This window comes from Oryctolagus cuniculus, chromosome 1 (assembly GCF_051225735.1).
Source record: "Oryctolagus cuniculus isolate XC-2025 breed Fujian yellow rabbit chromosome 1, ASM5122573v1, whole genome shotgun sequence".
Taxonomy (NCBI): Eukaryota; Metazoa; Chordata; class Mammalia; order Lagomorpha; family Leporidae; genus Oryctolagus; species Oryctolagus cuniculus.
The window spans coordinates 50,304,013-50,329,091 of NC_142867.1; the positions used below are offsets into that span (position 1 = coordinate 50,304,013).

At 52.1% G+C, this 25,079-nt stretch overlaps 1 long non-coding RNA gene across 1 annotated transcript in view; it reads left to right on the top strand.

The window, feature by feature from the left end:
* The first annotated feature begins 6,514 nt into the window (after positions 1-6,514).
* LOC149128389 (uncharacterized) overlaps positions 6,515-25,079 on the top strand; it is an 85,873-nt gene continuing 67,308 nt past the window's right edge. Inside the window, exon 1 of the long non-coding RNA XR_016230878.1 lies at positions 6,515-8,487. This is a non-coding gene — a long non-coding RNA (uncharacterized LOC149128389). The remainder of the gene's footprint in view (positions 8,488-25,079) is intronic.

Consider the following 25,079-nt stretch of genomic DNA (forward strand, 5'->3'; position numbering starts at 1 on the left):
AGCAGGGAGCCTGGGCTGGGGCCTCACAGGAGCCAGGGGCCGGACATGCCTCAGCCTTCACCCGGAGCTGGTCGCCCAAGCCTGTGCGATCGCCCTTCAGGGGCTACCGTCTTCTGAAACCTCTTGGACCCGCCCACCCGCTCCTGGAGTCTGGATTTCTGTGGCCTCATCTTCCAACACCGTGCCCTTGAACCTCTTCAGCCACTTACTGCTTCCCTACTCCCTGGCCTGTCCACCAACCTGGGGCTTTTACTTCTCTCTCTGCCTGGAACAACCCTGCCCTCTTCTCTGCTTGGGAAATTGCCTCCTCTCTTTCAGAGGGCACCCCCGTGCCGCCATCGCCCGAGGTCTTCCCCGCACCCAGTCTCGAGTTCTCCTTTGGGCAGCCCGTGGCGCTTCGGAGGCACGGCTCTGGCGGCGTCCACCACGCTGTCACAGTGTTTGCTCAACCCTTGCTTGTGCAGTGAATGTATTGGCTATGGCAAGTTGAGTACCACTGGCCCAGGTAGGGGCCTGGAGAGAGAGGGGTCCTGGGGTTGGTGGCTTCACTTGGAGAACGCGTGCAGCTGACGCGTCTCTGTTCATCCTGGCTGAGCCCTGCAAGTTGGTGGGGCAGGGGTGAAGACCCTGAGGGAATCTCTGCTTAGGGACAGCCACACCCTGCTGCCCCAGTGCCCAGTGCCTGAGGCCAGAGCTGCTGCTCCGCCTTCCTCCCCAGCATCCTGGCAGGGGCGTGAAGAGGGCAGAGCAGAAAAGAGGAGCTGTATGGGTTTGCCTTACCTTTTCCGTGAGTTCCCAGAAACCCTAGGGTCACCCTCACTCTGCTCAGAGACAAGGGGTACTGGAAGACCCAACCCTGGTCTCCATCACAGAGGAAAAGGGCGGTGGGGCGGGGGGCAGGCAGTGCTCCCGTGAGGCTCACTGCAAGGGCTGTGCACTTGCTGTTCCCTCCTTCCTCTCTGGCAAGCACATGGCCCAGGTACTGACTCTTCCCCTCTGAGCTTTGCTCAAAGTGTGGCCCCAGGATTAGCAGCGTCGGAGACCCAGGAAGGCCGCAGGTGCGCAACCCTGAGCAGCAAGTCTCCACTCTCTGAGACCCTAGGGACTGTGATCTGATGCCTCCCAGTCAGTACCACACAATGGGAGGGGGAGGTCAAGGGCCCAGAGATAGGACGTGATACAGAGATTAAACAGTGGTGCCACAAAGCACACCTGTGCTTCAAATTCTCAACCCCCAGTCGACTGTATTGCCTGCACCCCGGGCCTGGCTCTGACGGAGTGGCCGGGCGAGACCAGCATGACCCTCTTCAGAGCCTGCTCAGCGCCCACCCCCAAGCCCATTGGCCACCTGGTACTGGTTCCAGTTTTCCCCAGTCTGAGGGGACATTGAGTGGGTCAGTGAGGAGGCCAGTGGGTTCTGGGACCCTGCTCCTGAGCGTGGGAATGAGAGACAGTAAGTCCCCCGCTAAGGGGAGTGACCAGAGAGGCTGGCGGAGCCAGTGTGGCCCTGGTGTGGGGGCCCTTAGGATCCGTGTGGGCTGACCTTCGGCAGGCAGCAGGGACCCCCTCGCAGTCTCCTCTCAGCTATTGGACCCACAAGCTCTGTCTCTGCCACCTGCTCTGACCAGCTGTCCCTGTCCTCTCCTCTCCTCCACCTACGGAGATCTGCCTATCACAAATTAAGGCGCGGCGTGCATGACACCAGGCAGAGCTCGCACCAGGAGCCGTGGCGCAGGGCTCTCCTGCTGCACTGGGGCTGGCGCAGGGCCCTCCTGTTGCACTGGGGCCACAAGCAGCCCTCCAGTCCGAGCGTGCTTCCCCCACAGACCCAGGCCACTGCTGGCTGCTCTCTGCACAGACCGCGTTTGGAACTGTCTTCTGTTCCTGGAAGTCTCAGTCTCTCTCTCTCTCTCTCTCTCTCTCTCTCTCTCTCTCTCTCTTCCCCCCTCGGCTCTAGCGCCGTCCTGCTCCTGTAAAGCCCAGCCTAAACAGCTCCCCTGGGGGAAGCCTTCTCTCATTATCCCTCTGCTACACAGGAAGTGTGAGGTACACTCAGACAGTCTGATTGCAGCATCTCCTCACTTGCATCGCCTTGACTCCGGTTGATTCCTGCTCCTATCCACGTCTTTACCCCACAGTGCAGGCACATAGTGGGTGTATTGTAAAATGCAAGAATCATTTTAAAAATTGACAAAGTGACAGAATGAACCTTTCTCTTTGAACTCAATTCACCCCATACTCTGCTGTTGGCTATTTTTTTTTTTTTTTTTTTGGTTTGATCTTCTAGCCCCCTTGTTCCTAGCTCTCCGGATACATCAGACATGGGAACAAGTTCTTGCACCTCCTCGGATTGTTAGTCCATTTGTGTCCTCTGTTTAAACTGTCCTTGCCCCATATTTGTCAATCACCATCTTTCCTTTCAGGCTCAACTCAAATTCTGTCTCCTTCAATAACCACTACAAAATGCCACATGTTACACAGCAAAAGCCATTATGAAAAATTTTACAAGTATTTCATTTGGCTCTTAATAGCAAATCTGAGCATGAAGATGCAACTGAAACTCAGAGAAGCCGAGGCATTTGGTCAGGGTCTCCGGCTAGACTGCTGGCTGCTTGGACAGCTGCCTCTCCGATTTCTCCTGCCCACAGGGCTCTCTCCCTCCTTCTAATTCTGAGTTTCTCAAGCTTCCATTTTCCCAGTTGCCCTCTACTCCTTGAGGTTTTTTTTTTTTTTCTAAATATTTATTTATTTGCTTGAAAGAGAGAAGGAGACACACACACACAGAGAGAGAGAGAGAGAGAGAGAGAGAGAGAGAGAGAGAGAGAGACAGGTCTTGCATCTGCTGGTTTACTCCCCAAACGGCTGCAACAGCCAGGAGCCAGGAGCTTCTTCCTGGTCTCCCATGTAGGTGCAGGGACCCAAGGTTGGGCCATCTTCTACTGCTTTCCCAGATGCATTAGCAGAGAGCTGGATGGGAAGTGGAGCAGACAGACTCAAGCCAGTACCCATATGGGATGCTGGCACTGCAGGCCATGACCTAACCCTCTGTGCCATAGCACTGGCCCCTACCCCTGAAAATTGTAATACCACAGGTTTGCTATCTATCTGTTTACACACTCTTTGTAGATCTGTGCTTTATTCATTAAAAGAAATAAGATTTCTCACCCTCAGAGAACTAATGCTTGCCACCTCGCTGGGGGTGATGTGGCCCCATTGAGAATGGGCAGACTGGATCTCGTTCTCTTTGAGGTCTGCCCCTTCCGGAGTTTGTAACAACTTCCCTACTCCATGGTGAGTGCTATGTTCCAGGCACTGTGACTTAGTAACTATTTCCCCAAAACTTAGTGCTAAAAAACTGCCATTTATTATCCTCACTATGGGTGCATACATTTTTGAAACAATTACTTATTTGCATTTTATTTGAGAGACACAGGGAGAAAGACAGGGAGAGATCTTCCATCTGCTGGTTCACTTCCCAAAGGCTCTCAACAGCCAGGGCTGGGTCAGGCGGACGGCAGGAGAGAGGAACTCCCACGTGGGAGCCATCAATGCTGCTCCCCAGAGCGCACATTAGCAGGGAGCTGGGTCTGGAGCAGAGGAACTGGGGCTCTAACCAGGCACCCCCGGGTGGGGTGTGGCTGTCCCGAGTGGCGCCACCGCATCCAATGCCCGCCCCTTTGTCCCGAAGTTTGAACATGGCAAAGGAGGCGGCCTTTTTCTTCTAAGTTCCCCAATATGTGGGACCTCAGCTAGGACACTCAAAGACCGGGGCTAGAATGCAGTGAGGGCTCATTCACTCTGATGCTTCGCGCTGGGTGCCAGCTGTTAGCTGCAACCCCAAATGTGGCCAGAATGCCTCTTCCTGTGGCCTGGGCTGCCTCACAGCAGGGTGTCGGAGCATCAAGGGTGAGCAGCCCAAGAGGGCTAGAGCAGGCCGGGTTCTGTGTTCTGTAGCAGCTAACAGTATCACTTCCGCTGTGCACCGTTCATCCCCGCAATTACAAATCCATGTCCTGTTCAAGAGAAGAATTCCATCTTTCGATGGGGCAGTGGTAAGCCCACATGGAACTGGTATGGAGCTGGAAGTGTTGCTGGGACCATGGTGCCGTCTACTCCACTAGTTGTTTATCTGAGGCTTTTGTGTACCACCTGCAGCTACCACCCACCTTCACAGGGCCTTGCACTTGATGCAGTGTTGATCTAAGTGTGGCATGTCTACGGGGGCTCCGCATTGAGAGATGAAGCCTTGGTCCATTCCTGCCACAATCAGAGTGCAGTTATCAGGGTCCAGAAACCCAGCTGTTGGCAGGAAACTCACCAATGCACCCGCTTAGAACAAACAATAAGTGAGTCGCAAGCATAACAGGAAAGACACTGGTCAGAAATTTCTGGGTGTTTTTCTGCCCCTCTCAGCAGTAGTCCAGTTATTTCTGGAAATGTTCAAAGCTGTCAAATTGCAGTGTGTGTATGGATAGACAGAGTGAATCACCCCGAGTATTTGCCATAGAATTTGACTTGTACAAGGCTACCTCAAAAAGCTCATGGAAATAGAATTAAAAGATAAATCTATTTTGATGCAAAATTTTGAAATGCATGAATAGTTTTTTTAATAAGCATTTTCTGTGAACTTTGTGAAGAGCCCTTGTACTCTTTTCTATAGAAGTCCATCAATGAAATTAATACCACTAATCAGCAAAATGCCAGTCACCCCCCTTGGCAATATCCTACCTGTATTGATATTTCTGTCAACACTGCTAATATCGATACAGTAAAAGATATTTTTAAGTGGCAGTAATCAGTTCTAGGAGCCATAAATTACATACTAAATTATTTAGCATTTCTCAGGCTCAGGAACTCATAGTTTGATGTTTTAACAGTCCTTGTTATGACCTATATCATCAGTTATACCCATAAAGTTGGATTAAGAAAAACAACATCAACTGTAAAGCAATCTATTAAGTTTCTGACTTTGGATTAACATTAATCAGCAAAGGGATATCATCATATGAACCCAAACAAGGTCTCTGGAGGCAAGGACAATTATGAGCACATTATTTTATTTGAGTCTTATTTATAATTCTATTTTAAAGTACTATTACATATTAATTTTAATAAACACTCAATATTTACATTGTAAGTGTTGTTACATGAGAAGGATGAAATGATCTTAGGTCCTTACTGTGAATGACAAAGATAGAATTTAGATATATTTTTAAAGATGTATTTATTTGAAAGGCTGAGTGACAGAGAGGGAGAGACAGAGTGAGAGAGAGAGAGAGGTCTTCTATCCATTGGCTCATTCTTCAATGGCCTGGAACTCTATCCGGGTCTCCCACATGGGTAGCATGAACCCAAGCACTTGGGCCATGTTCCACAGCTCTCCCAGGCACTTGAGCAGGGAGCCGGATCATAAGCAGAACAGAGGGACTGAAATTGGGACTCTGAGACGGGATGCTAGTACTGCAAGCACAGCTTAGCCTGTGTGCCAGAACACCAGTCCCTGAACATACTTTTGGAAATGAAAGAAGCACTGATCTTAGTAAATAACCCAGGCAGACAAGAAAACTAGGCCTAAAGAACCCTGGAGAATTATATGACCACAGAAGAACAATCAGGATCCTGATCCGTGGACACATTAAATTCTTCCATGACGTGACATGACACTGCACTAAGTCACAGTTGAGTAGGATAATAAGTGAGAAGCAGTACTCATATGCTCCATTTGGATAAAAATCCCTACGAAATCAGATAAATGCATTTGTTGCCCATTTTAAAGAAAGTAATTGACTTGGAAGAAGGTGCTTGTTTGTGAATATTGAAAATAACAACACTGCTAAAGTCGAGGGTTTGAGTCATTCGCGAAATGGGAAGGAAATCCCCACGCAGCCATCTCCTCCTTGAGGTCCAGGGCCAGGACACCGCTATTTCTCCGGCTGCCGAGGTAGCCAGGACCCGCAAATGCTGGAAAGGCAGGTGGTGGACGTGCTGAGGTATATCGGCCAAGTACACTTGCCCTGGACAAAGCTATGGAAAATACAAATGTTCCTGGCCTTTGGACTGCGTCAGATAAGACACACCATAGGGTCGATATTGCAGCTGTAAACACAGCCCAAGAAAACGGGCCATTTTTCAAGCTTCTAACTGTCAAACCCCTGCCAAACAGAGTGTGCTATCTGGGACTCTTAGTCTTGCAACTTTACTGCAAGGGGTGGCGAAAGTCCAATTAATTTAAACAAGAAAATCTGGGAAATGGAGACCAGAAGAGTTAAATTGTCCAATCAAAACTTGGAACCAAAATTAATTTCACAAATTTTAATATGACGTTAGGAGGAAATGAAATTTAACCCAAAATCTCAGTCAACTCCACAATAATGAGAGACTACAGAAATGCAAGACTTGCTAACGAAGGTTAACTATTGATTAATTTCTCTCCTGTAGTCCTTAGGGGTGAGACCAATCAGATGTGTGAATTGCATCCAGTTTTCTGTTTGGCGTTAGTGAGTTAAAGACACCTGGGAACAAATAAAACCAAACAAAACCCCATAAAGCTTTGCTGAGGTTAAATGCCACGTTGCTCAGCTTTTATTGGCTATAAATGCTGGAACCCCAGTTTCAGTGGTTCGTGGGGCAGAAAGAGATGTGGAGGCTCAGAGAACTGAGGAAGGGCAGGCCTGGCTCACTCAGGCGTTCCGAGAGCCGCATGGAGACGCAGTCTGTCTCTCCGCTCTTGGCTGGCCTTTGTCCGCCTTCTCCCATGAGCTACCCCTGGGCAGCGCCAGACTCTTCCCTCAGCTGTAATTCCACAGGGAGGAGGAGGAGCTCATCTGTTTCTCAAAAGCTTCCTACAAACATACCTGAGCTGAGTGACCGTGGCGTGGCCTGGCTTGGATCACACAACCATGGCTGAACCCACCACTGAGGCCTGGCAGATAGAACGAGACCAAACCAGCTGTCCCTCCCTTCGGACCCCAAGTCACACAGGGCAGTCCGCAAAGGGAAACTGGACACCCAGGAGGAGACGACCTGGGCACGGGGGCGTATGGGATCCTGCACAGAATGAGCATCCTGGGAAAAGCAAGTTGGGAAGCAAGACTTCAGTATACAAGGGACACTTCAGTACACAGCCCAAGTGACTGGGTGGTGTGGGCGCTCCTGTGTGGTCTCACCTTCAGTGAACACAGGCTAACTGCTGGTTGGTGGCAAGGATCACACCGTGGTCAGCCCTCAATGAACCTATCTTCTCAGTAGAGCACTGACAAATCCTTGGGGTGAGGGTCTTGTCCATCTTGCTTGGTTGACACCAGCAGAGGGCTGGCCCAGAGCAGGCGCTCCCTAGGTGCAGGGGTGGTTCCAGGACTGCCTCTGCTGTGACCGACGCTGACATGCACAGGAAGGACCTTGCTTTGTCTTGCAGAAACAGAATACCCGTATGGGACCTGGGCTTGCTTCAGTGGCTCAGGGGCTTGGGCCTTCTCTGCCTCCTCCTCCTCCAACTCCTTCCTTTTGTGTTTTTCTTGCTTACAAGCTACAGGGCTGTGATTCCCAGAGTAGCCACCCCTCCTGTCTCACTTCTCAGTTGTTCAGAGAACATGGGTTCTACCTTGAAGAAAGCCAAAATGCTTCAACATCTAGAGCAGGGGTCAGGAAATTAGGACCCGTGAGTTGACTCTACAGACCATACTGGGTTTTGTAAATAGATTTTTCATGGAACACAGCCATGCCCATTTTAAAATCATTGCCTACAGCTGTGTGTGCCCGGGGACAGCAGCGTGGAGTGGCTGCGATAGAGGTTGTGCTTATATAACGCCCAGAAGCTATTTACCATCAGGCTCTCGACAAAAGTGTTGGTAACCCCCATCCCACAGGAGTGCGTGCCACAAAATACATGGGCCATGGGCCGCCACAGGTGTCACGCAGATACCTGGGAAATGGGGGTGGGGGTGCTGAATCGCTCTTGACCTTCAGACACTTGCTGGCGTTCATGCAGATTGAGATCACTGGGTGGGCGAGAGGATTCTGAGCCAGACCACTTAGAGAAAGAAGCAGACCCAACTCCGAGGAAGGGCACATCCCAAGGCACGTTAGCCTCATCTCACGGCCACCTAGCTAATTCTAGCTCCGCTTAGCAACAGCACTGGATTAAAGCAGTGGTTATCAACTGTGGCTGCATCTTGGAATCACCTGCGATAACTTAAACCCTTTAAATACTCAAATCAGGGAGCTTTGAAAACACTTGAAATCTCCAAACGTTTGGCTTTAGCTGCTGTCTGGGGTATGACGTGGGCTTTGGGATTTTTCAAAGCTCCCTCTTCCCCAGGTAATTCCGATGGCGGCTCCAGCTGAGAAGTGTAGGGGTGGTGGTGAATAGGTTCAGGAGAAAGGCGTGTGGTGCCAGTCGAAGGCAAACACACACGAACAGAAACCAGGCAGTTGTCAGGATTTGGCAAACTGGGACTTCCGACTCCATTCCTGAGCTGCTGTGTGTTGGTAAGTGAGTCATTCGACCTCTCTAAACTTTGTCTTCGCTATCTGTAAAATGGCAATGAGAATGCTCACGTCACACTGTGGCTATGTGGATTTTGTGAGATTGTGTGTTTATTTGTGGATTGTGATGCCTACTATGTGTCTGGCAGAATTCAAAGCCCTAGGTCATGCAAGAGGCTTCAAAAACCACATGGGCAATTCACATTACTCTTTTTTTTTAAAAAAACAAAGATTATTTATTTGAGAGGTACAGTTACAGGCAGAGAGGGAGAGACAGAGAGAGGTCTTCCATTGCTGGTTCACTCCTCAAATAGCTGCGATGGCCAGGGCTGGACCAGCCCAAAGCAAGGAGCTTCTTTTGGGTCTCCCACCTGGCTGCAGGGGCCCAAGGACTTGGGCTATTTTCCACTGCTTTTCCAGGGCACAGCAGAGAGCTGGATCAGAAGTGGAGCAGGCTGGACATGAACTGGCACCCATATGGGATGCCGGCACTGCAGGTGGAGGCTTAGCCCACTACACCATAGCGGTGGCTCTTCACATTATCTTTTAAACAGATTTTATTTATTTGAGAGGCAGAGAGAACACACACTAGCTGCCATCTACCACTCCACTCCCTAAATCCTCAGTGTCCACACTGGCAGGGCCTGGCTCAGGCCGAAGCTGGGATCTAGGAACCCAATTACTTGAGCCATTGCTGTTAACCTCCCAGGATCTGAATTTACAGAGAGCTGGAGATGCAACTCAAACCCAGTTACTCCAGTGTGGGATCAAACACCTTAACCACTTGACTAAATGCCTGTCCATGTGTTACATGTTTTTTTTTGTTTGTTTTTTTTTTTTTTTTTTTTAATGTTTGTTTATTTGAAAGGCAGAGTTACAGAGAGAGAGAGAGAGAGAGAGAGAGGTCTTTCATCCACTGGCTCACTCCCTAAATGGCCACAACAGTTGGAGCTGGGCCTATCCAAAGCCAGGAGCTTCCTCTGGGTCTCCCACGTGGGTGCAGGGGCCTAAGGACTTGGGCCATCTTCTACTGCCTTCCCAGGCCATAGCAGAGAACTGGGTTGGAAGTGGAGCAGCTGGGACTCAAAACGGTGCCCATATGGGATGCCGGCACTGCAGGCAGCGGCCTTACCCACTACCTACCCTACAGCATCAGCCCCTCATGGATTATATTCTAATCCCAGTAATCTGTAGCCTTTTTGAAGCCCTTTTGTACATCTGTGAAGAAAACAGAGGTGTTTGCTGTCATGCAAATGTTCCAAATTTCCATTCTGTTTCTAGTTTCTGTTCTGATCATTAGGCTGCGAGTACTCTTGTTTCCTGAGCAATTCGTTTTTTGTACAGAATATTGAGCTTCCTTTAGGGATGGTATAGCTTTGCTTATCCCTTTGAAAATATTAATGAGAGCTTCTTTACTCTCCTTGCATGATTACTATTTTTTCATTCATTCATTCACTCATTCAGACAGCATTCATCGAATGCTTATCACCTATGCCAGCTGACTAGGAATTAGATAACGCAAGAAACAAGCAAAAATGATCCCCCATCTTACGCAGCTTGCACAGTGGTTGCCCATTTTGTTGGTTTGGTCTTGTTTTCATATCCGAAAGCTTCCTGAGTGGTGTAGTGAACCTTGGTTCTCTTCTCGTCTTTGAACGTGAGGAACAAAGTCTCCAATGGGAAGTTGGTGCAGGACGGGGGTGCTGGCCATATTTCAATCTTGATCGTGAACACCGTGGCCGGGCAGTTTCCTCAGAGGACGTCAACGTAAGCATGTTTAGATTTTCTCCAAGAGTCGCCCAGAAAGGGCCCTCCAGCTTCCTGCCAGGGTCTCCGCCTGCCGGCCAGCCCTCAGAAGGTGGGGCAGGGGGCTATCCCTAATGCCACTCCCACTGTATCCGCCCAGCGGCCATGGCCAACGTCTGGAGATTCTCTGCTTTAATCTTGCGTTTTTATTTTTTAAATGTATTTACTTTTATTTATTTGAAGACAGATGAGAGAAAGTGAGAGAGCTATCTTCCATTCACTGGTTTACTCCTCAGATACGCCCCCATCAGCCAGGAAAAGGCCAGCGTAAAGCCAGGAACCTGGAACCCAGTCCAGGTCTCCCCTGTGGGTGACAAGGACCCAAGTACCTGAGCCCTCACCTGCTACCTTCCCACATGTGAATTCGCAGGAAGCTGAAATTGGAAGCAGAGCTGAGACTCAAACCGCAGCACTCCAAGGGATGCGGGCGTTCCGAGTTCCTCCCCACGCTGCCCTATGCTGTGTCTTTTAGAGACCATAATCCCCAGTTTTCTGCTTGTACAGGGCATGGCCAGCCCCAGCCATGGTTGGGCAGAGGATCCAATTACCTCTTAAACACTCGAAGCCAGTGCATCTGGGTTAGCCTCATCTTTACCATCACCTCCAGGGGCGCCAGGAGCAATGCCTGCACCTTTAGACTCTCCAGGTTAGAGATGCCGCAAAGTCAGCCATTTTGCTTCTGCCCGTGCCTGCTGCTGGTCAGGCTTCAGCTTCCTGGGCCTGCCAAATCGGTTGCATTCAGCAGTCTGCTCTCCCAACTCCCATCTAAAGTTTCAGTGTTAAAGTCTTCTCCACCGCCCTCTGTCCCCTCTGGGCTTATGCCTTTGCTAGTATTTCAGTGACGCTCCAGGAATGTGTAGGCAAATGTTGAGTCTGACATTCTGGACTGTCCTCTGGATCGTCAGCAGGAAGTCCTTTCGTGCCCACCGTGGGTCAGACACACAGCGAGGCTTTTTTACTTACACTCTTGAACTTGATCTTCTTGGGAACTGAGAAAAAGGCTTAGAGAGATTAGTTTGATGATGATCGATTTAACTCAATGCAGAAATAATTGATTAAATAATCGGTGCTTCCAGCTGTGCTGATACAGATGAGAGTCGCCCATCTGAACTTGGACCTGGGCAGCCCTGCTGCCCGCTCCCACTCTCCTGACAAAGCTCCTGCTTCCGTCTCCTCAGCATTTATCAGCTGTGCCTCCCCGGCTTCCCAGACAGCCCCACTTTGGTTCTGAGCTTCGAGATCTCTGGAACCCACAGGAATGTTCCACCCGGACTTCCTGCTTCCGAGCCCACCACACCGTCTCGAGGCAAGGTGGCCTGCTCTAACCTGCAGGTCGGATCACATCACCGTTTTGCATAATCCTAAATGTGGTGGACAGTGCTGCTGCTTCACGCCGATGGCCAGCACAGCCGCCCGGCACTCATTTGCACGCAGGGGAGTGTCACATTCCCCTGCAAGGCCTCGGCACTTAGCGCAGGGCTAGCATCTTGGTTCTCATCCGTGAGTGTTTACTGAACCGAACTAAACATAGCCCAAGCCGTCCTGAGCTTGCATTCCAACACTTAAGTGGACTGGGATCTGCCAGGTCCCTCGGTGGTTTCCTGCTGAGCCTGGGGGCAGCACCCCGTGCCTTGCAGGCTTTCTCCTCCTCCCTCTCTGGGTGCCCACAGTAAGGTCTCCCCACTTTCCGCGTGGCTTCCTCTGCTTGATCGTCTCCTTATCCATCCCTAGAGAAAAGGCAAAGGCTCAGCCTGGTAGTTTATCCAAATCCCAGGAGGGTGGGAAGGGGCGGAGCAGCAGCCTCTCCCCTCTGGCCACCACATCTTGGTGCGGCCTTGGGGGCCCAGCTGAATTTTAGGTTCTGAATCCTCTGGAGTTTGCCATGCATTTAACCTTCACCGTAGCAGCGGTTGATTACATTATTTGCAGAAGGGGGGGGGGGAGGGAAAGGGTAGAAAAAAAGTTTATTTGACTTTAGCATTACCCATATTAGGTGAGAATTTCCAAGAAATTATGTGGCAGTGACGTTATAACTTTCACACGATGGCTGGAAGCAACATTATAAAAATACAGCCGAACACAATTCCATATGGACATATGAAATTTCATTCCATTTTCTGCATGTAATTAAGTGGCCCACATAATGAAGTTCTATGTGCGTGGAGAAGGAGATCCTTTTTGTAGGGCAGGATTAAGGCCAGCATTTTAAAAGGACAATGATGAAGCAAGGGTGGCTGAAAATTATTGTGCTTTACTTTCTAAACAAGTGTGATAGACCATAGTGAACTTTTGGGTTCTAAGCAAGAAAAACAGAATTAACATCTACCTGCATAAAGACCTCCCAGTCTGTTGATTAAAGGCAAAAGTTCTGGGCTTGGAATCGGATGGAACTGAACTGAAATTCCAGATGGCCGTGTACTAGCAGAGTGACCTCAGGTAAGTGACCAAGCCCGTGCTGCTCAAAGTAGTCCCCAGTCCAGTATCATCAGCGAGCTTGTTAGAAATTCAAATTCAAGGGTCCCACCTCAGACCCATGGGAGCCGAGTGTCTGGGACCCAGGCATCTGTGTTTAACAAGTCTTCCAGCTACCTCAATGTATGAGAACCGCTCACTTAAATGATCAATGTCGCTCCCCCTCTTCGTGGAGGAACGACACTAAGCCCTGCCTAGGCTTCATATCCGAGTCACGGCACCATTATGTCGCTCCCCCTCTTCGTGGAGGAACGACACAGGACCCTGCGCTGTTCTTTCGTCTGCTCGGCCCTCCCCGGGTTTGCTGCTGGTTCTTCCCGGGTTGGCTACTATCCCTTCCACCTCCGTGGAAGGGCAGTTCCCCCTGGCCGCATTCCCCACTTCCGCAGGGGAGCGGCACACCGCCGGCCGGTTCTCTGGGGGGCTGCACAGGTGTTCCTTCAGATGTTCCCCTTAGATGTTCCTGGTGCATGCCGTCTCTCTCCTCCTTTATAGTCCTCCTCCGCCAATCCCAACTCGGCTGCCCACATGCCGAGTACGATGCTCTCCAATCAGGAGCAGGTCCTACAGTTTATTGGTTGAACTGGAGGCAGCTGTGCGGAAGCTGTTTACTTCTCTCCCAGCGCCATATTGTGGGAGAGCAGATGCATAGAATAAGTCTTAATTCCAGTAACTTAGTCTAGTCCGAGCTGCTCCCCACAGAGGAGAGCAGATGCATAGAATAAGTCTTAATTCCAGTAACTTAGTCTAGTCCGAGCTGCTCCCCACAGATCCCCCTTTCTTTTTATTTTTTTGGCGTTGATACGCGCCTGTCTTCGGTGTCCCGCAGCACACACTCTGCTCTACTTGCTAGAGTTGCCACAGGCTCTTACAAGTCCTATCAATCAGGAAAACCGAATCCGGGTCCTCTCTTCGCCATTGTGAGGAGGTTTTTAGGCGCTGATGCGTGCCTGTGTTCGGTGCCCTGCAGCGCATGCTCTGCTCTGCCCGCAGGGGACTTACAAGACCTATCAGGCAAACCGAATCCAAGCCTTCTCATTGCCTTATTGTGGGGGAGACTTATTAGTGTTGGTTCGTGCCTATCTTCGGTGACCTGCAGCTCATACTCTGGTCGAGCTGCTTGCTGGCGCTTACCGCCTTAAATCAGGCAGACCGAATCCAAGCTTAATATTGTTGTATTGTGGGGAAGCCTTACTGATGTTAATTCGTGCCTGTCTTCGGTGACCTGCGGCGCATAAGCTGCTAACTGCCCGCAGGTGCTCATCGCCTCACTTGATTAGGCAGACCGAATCCAAGCTCTCACATTGCAGTGTTGTAGGGAGGCCTTTTTATTTCTCTATTTCTCTATCTCCGGGCATTCCTATTTCTCCCATTTTACTTCTATCTTCCAGCATTCCTATTTTTCTCACTTTACTTCTAAACTTCTGTTTCTCTTATCCCTGCGGCTTCCCGCTCTCATTCTTATCCCCGCGGCTTCCCGGCTGCGCCCGCCCCGAGGCTGCTTCTCAGCGGCTTCCCGGCTGAGCCGCTTCAGCCCGCGCCTCTCTCATCTGCGCAGCTTCCCGGCTTTGCGCGGCTTCCCGGCGCCTCGCCCCGCCGGCGCCCGCCCCGCGGCGGCTTCACGGCTCTGCGCGGCTTCCCGGCGCCTCGCCCCGCCGGCGGGTTCCCGGCTCTGCGCGCACGCTCCGCGGTCTCCACGCACTTCGCGCCCGCACCACGGCCTCGCGCCAACGCCCCGTGCTCTCTCTGCACGCGGCGGCTTTCGCGAATGTTTCCGCCACCACCGGCATTCAGTCCAAGTTCCCCGGACTAACCTGGCGAATCCTGGCGGCCCACGTCTCTGCCTCTGGTTCCAGATCTTCGCCTCTTGCTCCCCGGGGTGACTTGAAGAATTCCAAGATGGCTTGGCCTGCACTCGCGGCTTCATCCTCCCTAACATTTCTCTCTACCCGGTATGTTTCCTTAAGTTTTCTTCCAACAATATTCCTCTCATTTCTCCTGGCTACTCCCCACAGTCCGTATCCGAGTCCAAGCCTCCTCCAGGTTTCACTTTCGCTTTCAATCTCCTAGCTTCCCCGCCATAGTCCGCATCCGAGTCTATGAAAGCTTTCACTTTCGCTTTCAAATCCTAACTTCTTTCCCACAGTCCATATCCAAGTCTATGCCTAGGCTTTCAATAGCTTCTTCCGGCACCTTTTCCGTCCGGCTTTTCCCTAGGCTCTTTGCTAGTCTCTCTCTCCGGTATTTTTCCACTTCTTCCCGTTTCTTCCCTCCTAGGTTTCCTATCCGAGCTAGGTTTCCTATCCGAGCTAGGTTTCCTATCCGAGTCACGGCACCATTATGTCGCTCCCCCTCTTCGTGGAGGAACGACACTAAGCCCTGCCTAGGCTTCATATCCGAGTCACGGCACCATTATGTCGCTCCCCCTCTTCGTGGAGGAACGACACAGGACCCTGCGCTGTTCTTTCGTCTGCTCGGCCCTCCCCGGGTTTGCTGCTGGTTCTTCCCGGGTTGGCTACTATCCCTTCCACCTCCGTGGAAGGGCAGTTCCCCCTGGCCGCATTCCCCACTTCCGCAGGGGAGCGGCACACCGCCGGCCGGTTCTCTGGGGGGCTGCACAGGTGTTCCTTCAGATGTTCCCCTTAGATGTTCCTGGTGCATGCCGTCTCTCTCCTCCTTTATAGTCCTCCTCCGCCAATCCCAACTCGGCTGCCCACATGCCGAGTACGATGCTCTCCAATCAGGAGCAGGTCCTACAGTTTATTGGTTGAACTGGAGGCAGCTGTGCGGAAGCTGTTTACTTCTCTCCCAGCGCCATATTGTGGGAGAGCAGATGCATAGAATAAGTCTTAATTCCAGTAACTTAGTCTAGTCCGAGCTGCTCCCCACAGAGGAGAGCAGATGCATAGAATAAGTCTTAATTCCAGTAACTTAGTCTAGTCCGAGCTGCTCCCCACAATCAAGACCCCAATTCCCTTCCCTGCAAATGGACCACTTATGGCAGAAAACACAGCTCCAGTTCTTTTATACCTGAGTTTTGGGGTGAATATTCGTGGTCTGTCTGTACTTAGTGAGCAGGAACCCATAGTATGGACCGTGTGGAACTCAGGCACAGTGTTCAGCCCACTTGCAGTCCGCAAACACCACTTGCTCGCAGTCCCACTCCACTGTGCCACGCCTTCCCTCTTGGCTTTGGAGCAGGCCGGCCCCACCAGGGGCTCTCATTTGCCATTCAGTAACTACCTGGACATGGACGAGTCCCGAAAGCCTTTGCCTGCTCTCCTGTCGATGCTAATCTCAGTTAGTTTGTGCTCCGAGGCTCCCATCATGCACCATGCGCTCTGCCTGGGGTGGGTGGGGGTCATGCAGTTTGTACACTCTGCCTCCCACCCTGACAGGGAGATCCCCTGCGGGCACAGCCTCCGGCTGCTGGCAAAGGGCTTGGTACGATGCGAATGCTCGTTAAGTCCTACTGCACAGACCTAACCCTTCTCAGAGTTGTGGGTGCATGCACAGGCGCCTCCCCAGGCTCGAGGCAGGCAGGACACCACGCAGGACACAGGCTGTCAGCCTCCGCACCACCCAGGAGCCTGCCTGGAGCTCACTGCAAAGCACTTAGTTGCATAACCCTTCGGAGAGTCGCAGTGACCAGCTGGGCTAGGACAGTGACACCCAGCTGAACGCTTCTATGGTGACAGAAATGCCTGCATGGACTCCGAGCTTAGTGAAAGCAACGTCTGGGGAGCCTCAAACGATCCTCGCAGCAACCTCCAGAGAGGCTCAAAGCTGCCTGCCTCCTACTCCCCCCTCCCCCATCCCTGGGCCTGCCAGGCTGTCAGCACCGAGCGAGACAGAGCAGATCCCACTAGCTTGTTGGGAGCCCAATTCCATAAGCCAACCCAAAGGTGTCGATGGTGCTGAACTGGAATATGATGAATGATGCCAGGAGATCTTCATATTATCAATCTTTCATAATTTGTCCCTTCTGTCCCATGAACATGGGGCCAGCGAGTTCCAAGCATTGTTCCTGGATAGTCTTTCTCCTTCGTTGACTCTGTTGGGGTCTGGGGAACACACAGAGGCACCCACTGCAGCACAAGTCCATGTCAGAGTGCTCAGTGGATTAAGATGGTGGCACTGGGCTCCTGAGGGTTGATGCGCAGGAAGAATCTGATCTCAGTCCCTTGTTGAGACTCCTTCAAACAGGGAATGGAGAAAGCTAGAAGGGTCGTTTGGGAACAATCTTTCGCAGCAGGGCCCCCTGGCCAGCTACAGCAAAGACCTGGTCTGAATGCCTCCATCCTCCACAAAGAAGGCCTGACGCATCTGGGGAAGGTTTCCCTGATGGGGTCCGTCTTCCAGAAAGCAACCCACTGAGCAAAGCAGGTTGGTGGGCTGGTGAGCCAGGGACTGAGCAGGCACCTGGGCTGATGAGAGGAACGTGAAGATGACAGCGACCTGGATGGTGGAGAGGGACTGATGGTGGGGAAAGGGGTCGGGGTGGGAGGCAAGCAGGATCGAGCCAGGAGAAATGATGATGGACATGTGTGCAGGGCTGGGTGGTGGTGGTGATGAGAGCCCTGAGTGAGCGAGGAGAATGGATGAATTTCGGTTCCTGCTGAGTGTAACGGTAGCTTTGAGGGGAGAAGCACAAGTAACAGCAAATGAATGCACCCATTGACTGTAAGAAGCTCACAAATATTTGAAATGTGAAGTGTAAATCTTTGAACCACAGTTCTATTAGTTCTGTGTGTCCAGTGATTGTGGTCCAGCTTAGATTGTTACAGTGAAAAACTTCCCATCCGAGTTCAGTCTGATGAGAATGGCCTGCCAGCCACTGGAGGGACAACTGCACGCTAGCTGCCATCTATTTGTCTTCTCTGTCTAGGAAAAATATTGCTTATCGGAGACCTTTACGACTTGGCATGGGATATATGACAAGGCAGGTTGACTTGCTTTTAAAAACATGACTGGGTGGCCGGTGCCGCAGCTCACTAGGCTAATCCTCCACCTTGTGGCGCCAGCACACCAGATTCTAGTCCCGGTCGGGGCGCCGGATTCTGTCCCGGTTGCCCCTCTTCCAGGCCAGCTCTCTGCTGTGGCCAGGGAGTGCAGTGGAGGATGGCCCAAGTGCTTGGGCCCTGCACCCCATGGGAGACCAGGAGAAGCACCTGGCTTCTGGCTCCTGCCTTCGGATAGGTGCGGTGCGCCGGCTGCGGTGGCCATTGGAGGGTGAAGCAACGGCAAAGGAAGACCTTTCTCTCTGTCTCCCTCTCTCACTGTCCACTCTGCCTGTCAAAAAAAAAAAAAAAAAAAAAAAAAAAAGACTGGGGAACTTAACAACAGATAGATACTTTCTTAATGTAAGAGTCGGGGAGGAAATTACTATTTACAAACACAATTGCCATCTTAGCTGGGTGCATCCAAGTGCTTAAAAAGCCCTTTTAACCCAAAGTAAGCAGAAGGAAACAATAATAAAAATAAAAGTGGAAATCAATGAAATAGAAAATGGACAAGCAATACAGAAAAATCAATGAAACCAAAAGCTGGTTCTTTGAAAGGATCCATAAAATTGATAAAAACCTCTAATGGGACTGAACAAGAAAAAAGAGAATATGAAAGTAACAAATAGCAAGAATGAGCGGAGAAAAGATAACAAAATATTTTGAAATATCTCTTGGACTTTTGGTCAGTAAATTTGGAAAACTTAGATGAAGAGGATACATTATTAAAAATCAAATTACCAAACTTATTTTAAAAAGAACGTAGAAACCATGAATCCTTCTGTATCTTATCACAGTCTCTCCAGAAAGAAAATTTCAGCCAGAGGTATCATGGGCCAATTCAAATATTCAAGGAAAAAATACCAAACTTACCCAGCTCATTTTAAGAGTTCAGCATTATCATGATCCCAAAACCAGATAAAGCCATGACAAGAAAAGACAAACTACAGATATCCTTCAGGGATTACAGCTACAAAAACCCTTAATGGAATTATTAGAAAACCAAATGTAATTATATGTAAAATAAAAAATACATCACAATCCAGTGAAGTTCATTCAAGGAATTCAAGATAGGGCTAACATTTTAAAAGCAATCAATATACTTCACCATATTAATAGAAAAAGAATAAAACCATGATTATCTCAATAGTTGAAAAGACGCTTGAAAATATTCAACCTTATTCGTGTTAAAACCTCTTAGCAAATTAGGCATAGAAACAAACTTTCTCAACTCCTAAAGGGCCTCTGTGCCAAACCCGTGGCTACCACACCTGCTGAGAACACCTGTGGCTAAGATGGTGCGGGGAGGGCATTCGAAGGGCGTGGCTGTTGAGCTGGCACCTAAATGACAAGCAGAGCTCTCCAGGGACAGAGACGAGGAGCTTGGGACACCTGCATTCCATATCTGAGTGCGGATTCCAGTCCTGGCTGCTCTGTTTCCAGCTCCCTGCGAATGCACCCTGGGGAGCCCAAGTGCTTGAGTCACTGCCACCCATGAGGGAGACATGGATGGATTTCAGGGGTCCTGGCTGTGACCTGGCCCAGCCCTGGCTGTTTCGGGCATTTTGGCAGTGAACCAGTGGATGGAACATCTCTCTTGCTTTGTCTTGGAAAGTAGTTGAAAATAAAGAAATGAACATTACAAAAAAAAATAGGAAAACATCAAGTCTATGGTAATGTTTATTTGCACAAAACTGGTTGCAGGTGATGGGTGGATCTTGGGAGTCAGCAGTCACAGGGGGAGACCCACTGCAAGGCATGATGGGGTGGGGACCTGGCCGCTGTCTCCTGCTGACTGAGCCCCTGCAGCCTGAGTGTTAGCATCCTGTGATAGAGTAAATCGGCCTTATATTTTGATACACTGTATAGATTATATAGCTTCTATATGACACTTATTATATAGCTGACAAAAAGAGGTAACATGATTTGTTCAAGGTTACATGATACATACGTAGGTCCAAACCCAGGTTTGCCTTACCCTGAAGTCCACGCTGTGAGCCAGTTGGCCAGGCTGCCTCTTGCTGACTGGAAAATGACTACCGCCTTCCTTGGCAATGTGTTGATTGATCAGTCTCTTTAACTGGGAAATGTGGGAAGAATGAGTGTTGTCGCCAGGCTGTTGCTCCTGGAGCAGGGGCTGACACACAGATGTGTGACAGCCCCTGGGCTCCCTGGAGACTCGGGCTCTGCCACAGAGGCACTCCCACGGTGTAGGGGCAGCAGCTCTCAGAATCTCGACGCACCCACGTCAAAGTGGAGAGAGCAGCTCTGGGTCCTCCCGGCTGACCTGTGCTAGGGTGAGAGATTGCTTTTTAAAAATCCAAGAACTGTATGGAAACAGGTGTCGTATTGGCTCTGATCTGTGGGATCCTTCCAGTGAGGCTGATGCTACTGCCGGAGGGCAGGTGCTCCCTTGGTTAGAGCAGTCCTCAAGGCCAGTGCTTGTTGGCTGCCCCTGTCCCCAGTGCAGGTGCAGATCTGTCCAGCACACAGTAGGTACTCACGTGCAATGCTTGGTGGGACGAATGGCACAGGTTATCTATGCTGCTGAGGGAGCAGCATATTAGTATCGAGCTGAGGCTGACTTCTGTGACAATAAGATGAGCTTTTCTGTATTGTTCTCCGAAAGCAGAAACAACAATTATAATCACATGTTGTTGACACAAGAGATTTGTTGATGGCTACCTGAAAGACTTTTAGTACAGGAACAGTGCGAACTCTAGAGATCAATAAAGTCTTCATTCCAGGCCTTCTGGGCTCTTAGGTCTTTCCCAAATACCCCCTTCTCCCCTCCAGTGTCAGGCCCCCAGGGGCTTGCTCACGGTGGGGAAGCGGATCCCAGTCCCCCACAGATGGAGGCCATAGTGACCCTATTGGGGTTCCCTAATGAATAACCTGATGACGGTGGCCCCACAGCCCCTCCCAGGCCTTGGACTCCTGCAGTCAGTCCCCATTTGTCTTAAGAGGAAAGCCCACACCCTACACACAGTTCCCCCGTGTCTCCTACACTGGGGAACAGGAGCCTTCCTCCGTGTCTTCACACTTTACACATGCTGTTCCCTTGTCAAGGAATCCTCTTCCTTGGGTCCTTGGCTCCTCCTCCGGGCAGCCTTAACCTTCACTGTCCCAGGGAAGGGAGGTGCCCTTGGCCTTCTCAGCACCTGTCACACGCCCTCTTAGCACTGTGAATCTCTCCCCCGCAGCACCTGTCCATGCTGTCATTTGTTTTTGTGATGCTTCTATTATTATCCACCTCCTTCACTCAGCATAAACCTTGTGCAGCCAGAGATCAGGGCTTTTCTTTCGCCTGTTTTGAACCTGCACGTTTAGCCCAGGAAAGGGTGAATGATTGAGTTCACAGGCCCCTGGGCTGGCGACTCCATCTGGGTTAAGTCAGAGGTATTCTTTCCACAGAGCCGAATGGGTCTGACCGCTCGCTGGTCCGTGAGCTCATGCCAGCGGTGAGAAAACCAGGGGAGGGGCTCCAGCTAGCCCCTGGCTGGGCGCCAGCACAAGGGAAGGCTGGGATTGGCTGGATCTCTGGGAGCCTGGTTGCCACTCTGCTGGCATGAAAATCCGGGAGGAACTCACTTCTCGAGAGCCTCGGGGAGCAGAGTGTTAGCAGGGTGCTGAGAAGCACCCTGTCCATCTTCAAGTCCAACCCTCCAGCATCCTCCCCACCTGCCCCGTTGCATGGTGACCGTCCCTAGCCGCGGCTCCCTGGCAGCCCCCACAGCGCGCTCCAGGCCCGTGATGCTGGCAGGGCCAGGCAGACAGCGCAGGGGGAGAGCGAGGAGGGCCAGGGCCTCTTGGTTTCTCAGACGGGAGACCCCGCAAGGTGCGTGCGCTGGCAGACTTCCCTGGCTGGGCGAGCAGAGGTGGGAAAGTGCTGACCCCACCCCCCAGTCCTCCCCAGGTGACCGCACCTCTCCCTGCCCTCCACACCATGGCCAAGGCTGGAACGGAGCTGGGTACACCTGACCCTCGGAAGAGAGGGTCTGTCCCAGCCCCCAGCCTGTCCAAGCTCACACGGCCTCAGTGTCTTAGGACTTGTTTAACCCCTTCCTTGCCCCTGGGCCTCAGCCTTATCATCTACATAATGGGGGTGATTGCACAGCATGCTGGGCCAGCCAGTAGAAAACCCAGAAAAAGGGAAAAGTCTGGGTATCAGAGGCGAGTGCTTTCCACGCTCCTTCTGTGTTCAGGTAGAGGCGGGTAGTTCAGGCCTTGAGCAGCACAAGCCTCCGGTTCCACTTCTTCCTTGGTTGGAGAGGACCTCATCACGGAGGTGCAGATTCCAGTAAGGTCGTGGCGTCCCCTTAAAGACTGGGGCCCTGGGCAGGGGCCTGGCTGACTCTCCCCAGACTTGTTGGCTGTGAGGGTTCTGTACGTCAAAGCAAGGAAACCAAGGGGGCAAGGCCAGGCACACAGTAGGTACTTCATAAAAAAATGGTAGTTGAACCCTGAGTCCTGAGTTTAGCTCTCCAGCCCAGGATGGATGGGTCCAACCCCCGCCCCAGGCGCCTTGTCTCAGCCCTCCCCCCCACCCCCACTCACCAGGCTGGCCTCGCCCCACCCCCAGCCCCCACCCCCACCACCCAGAGACCCCTGACTTTCCAAACGGGAGACGCCAAATCCCCCAGGGCCCCCGGCACGCCTGCTTCCCGCCCAAAGGTGGATGGTTTGGCTCCCGAGTTCCCCGAAAATTGGTTCCGCATGTTGCCGACATCAGCCCCGAACGTTTGCTCAGCACACAGCCGTGAGGGCCCTCCGGGGAGGCTGAAACCCCACACCTCCCCGCCATCCGCCCCCAGCCACAGGCTGCCAAGCCGCTGCCCGCAGCCAGCTCCCGGGGCCAAGTGGTGAGACAGCCGGGGACCGCGACGCGCAGGCGGCAAGCCTGCCGCCACCTGGTGGCTGTGCGGGGAACTGCACCAGCATGGCAGCCCCTCTGCGTTGGCCTGGCCTGGAGACCCAGAGTGGAAGCTGGAGGGCTCAATCCGCGAAAGAGGCTCCTTCTCCCGTTCCAGGAACTCCGAGGGCAGGGAAATGCGGTTCCCAAGGCTGGGCTATTTTTAAACGACGGCATCCGCCATGCAGATGCTCTGTTTATGGCTGATGTTCCACGCCAGTGAGAGGAGCTGCGCAGTTAACCAAAGGCAGATGCCGGCATGGGAATAATTAGAACGGGCTGGGCCTGTCTTTTCCCAGCCGTGGCTGGGCAAGCAGAGGGCCAGCGGGCTGCCCCCGGGGCTGGGTTCCTGATCTCAGAGGAGGCTCTGAGCCCTTGCTGGCCTGGGGGAGGGGCCTGTGGTCTCTAGATCCCAATGGGGTGACTGGGCGGGTAGAGGAATGGCCCCTCACTGCTTCCCCCTGCAACTGTAACCCCATCATTGTCGGCCACCTTTGCCTAGCAGAGTGCCTTATGGTCTGTAAGGGTAGGCGTTGTTTTTCCATTTTGCCAACAAGGAAACGGGAGCTCAGAATGTTAAGGTAATCAGCCAAGGTCACCCAGATAATGTGGGCTTCAAAGTTGAGAGGTTTTTTGATTTTGCATTTTTTTTTTTTAGATGTTTCCAGCAGGTCTGGGCTCTGACCAGGTAGCTCAGCTCCCATGACTTCCGGTCACCGTGGGGTCTGCTCCCTCTGCAGGAGGAAGCCAGAGGCTGCCTTTATAGCCTGGTGCGCGTCTCTGGGGCCTGCCTCCCTTGCTCTCCACACATCCAGCATGTGCCAGGCTGTGGCCGCCGCCTCCACGAACTCTTCCCCGAGAGCCTTCTGGGTTCTCCTCCCTTTTGCTGTCACTCCTGTAATCTGATTCCAGGTCTGATGAGCCCGTGCCTGAGGTCACCCTTGTCCCACTGTTGCTGCCCTTTAGCCTAGGGCCTGGCTCAGAGAGCTCTTCGCTGTTGAGTGTGGCAGCGGCTCCCAGCTGCTCAACCATGTGCTAGGTGGAGCAGGTTCCAAACCAGGTGCCCCCTGCAAATGGCTGCAACAGCCAGGTGTGAGCCAGGAGCCAGGAACCCCATTCTGGTTCCCCATTTGGGTGCAGGGGCACAAGGACTTGTACCAACTTCAGCTGCTTTCCCAGGTGCATTAGCAGGAAGCTGGATTGGAAGCAGAGCAGCTAGCTGGGCCTCGAACTGGCGCTCTAATTTGGATGCTGGTATCACAAACAGTGGCGTAACCTGCCATGCCACATCGCTGACCCCCAGCTTGAGTCTTGAGAAGTGAGCACCATTTGGGGGCAGTGGGTGGGAATACTGCCACTGGGGAAGGAGCCCAGTGGAAGCCCCACCATGAAGGCCACCAGGCCAGGGTGTGTGTTCCCATGGACTCCTATGGCCAGCCCCTCAAAGCAGGCTACACATCAATGGCCCTGGGCTCCAGCTCATGCTGGACAGAGCTCAAGTTGGGCAGTGCGTGAGGACTCACGGGAGCTTGCCTATGCCACCCTCTGTCTTACCTGCTGACTGCTTGGTTTCCCACATTAATCCTGTGGGCCTCTCTGAAGCCAGGCCCTGGGCTGAGACCCCAGCAGCTGGCTTAGTTCCAAGGTGGAGCCAAGCTCTGGTTAGCCCCTCGCTGTCTCTCCAGGGGTGCCTGAGCCTGGCCTTGAGTGTCCATTGCACTGCCAGGACCTGTGACGCCAAGAACTCCAGTCACCTGGCCCCTCAGCCAAGCTGGGTAACAGCACAGGCCCTGTCTGCTGCCATCCCCTCGTCCCTCCCAGAGCTGACTTCTTCCTTCTTCCTCTACCTTCTCCATATGTTTTCCCAGCATGCTTTGTGTCAGGGGGCAGACTTGGAGAGCCCTGCTCTGCTGGGAGGTGGGAGCCCAAACCATGCACAGGCACTGGGCAGCCTCGGAGTCCCCAGTTCCTAGGTGCCTGCAGTGGAAGCCCCTGGCCCAGCATGGAGAATGCCACTCGGGCCCACACAATCCATCCTGTGGTAATCCCCAAGGCTGGCGTCACCGGGCTCTCTCCGAAAAATGTGTCTCACAGCATCTGAACTCATACTCCTGTGTCTGCCACGGAGCAGGGTGGGCAGCGGGGGCCGCACGGGCCCCTAAGAACAGCCCCAAACGTTGCCTTTGCTGTTGGACATTTGTGTGTGTGTGTTACAGACCGCTCGGCTGCCCGTGCCAGCTGCAAGCTGGGGCCCAGCTACAAGGCAGAGTTATGGGGCAGCGCTAAGTGCTCTGTTTGGACGAAACTGCCAAAATGTTAGTACAAAGTGGGAGGTGTTTGTGCTCCAGATAATAACTGATGGGCTTCCGGGCGGGGAGGCGGCCGCCTTGTTATTATGGCCA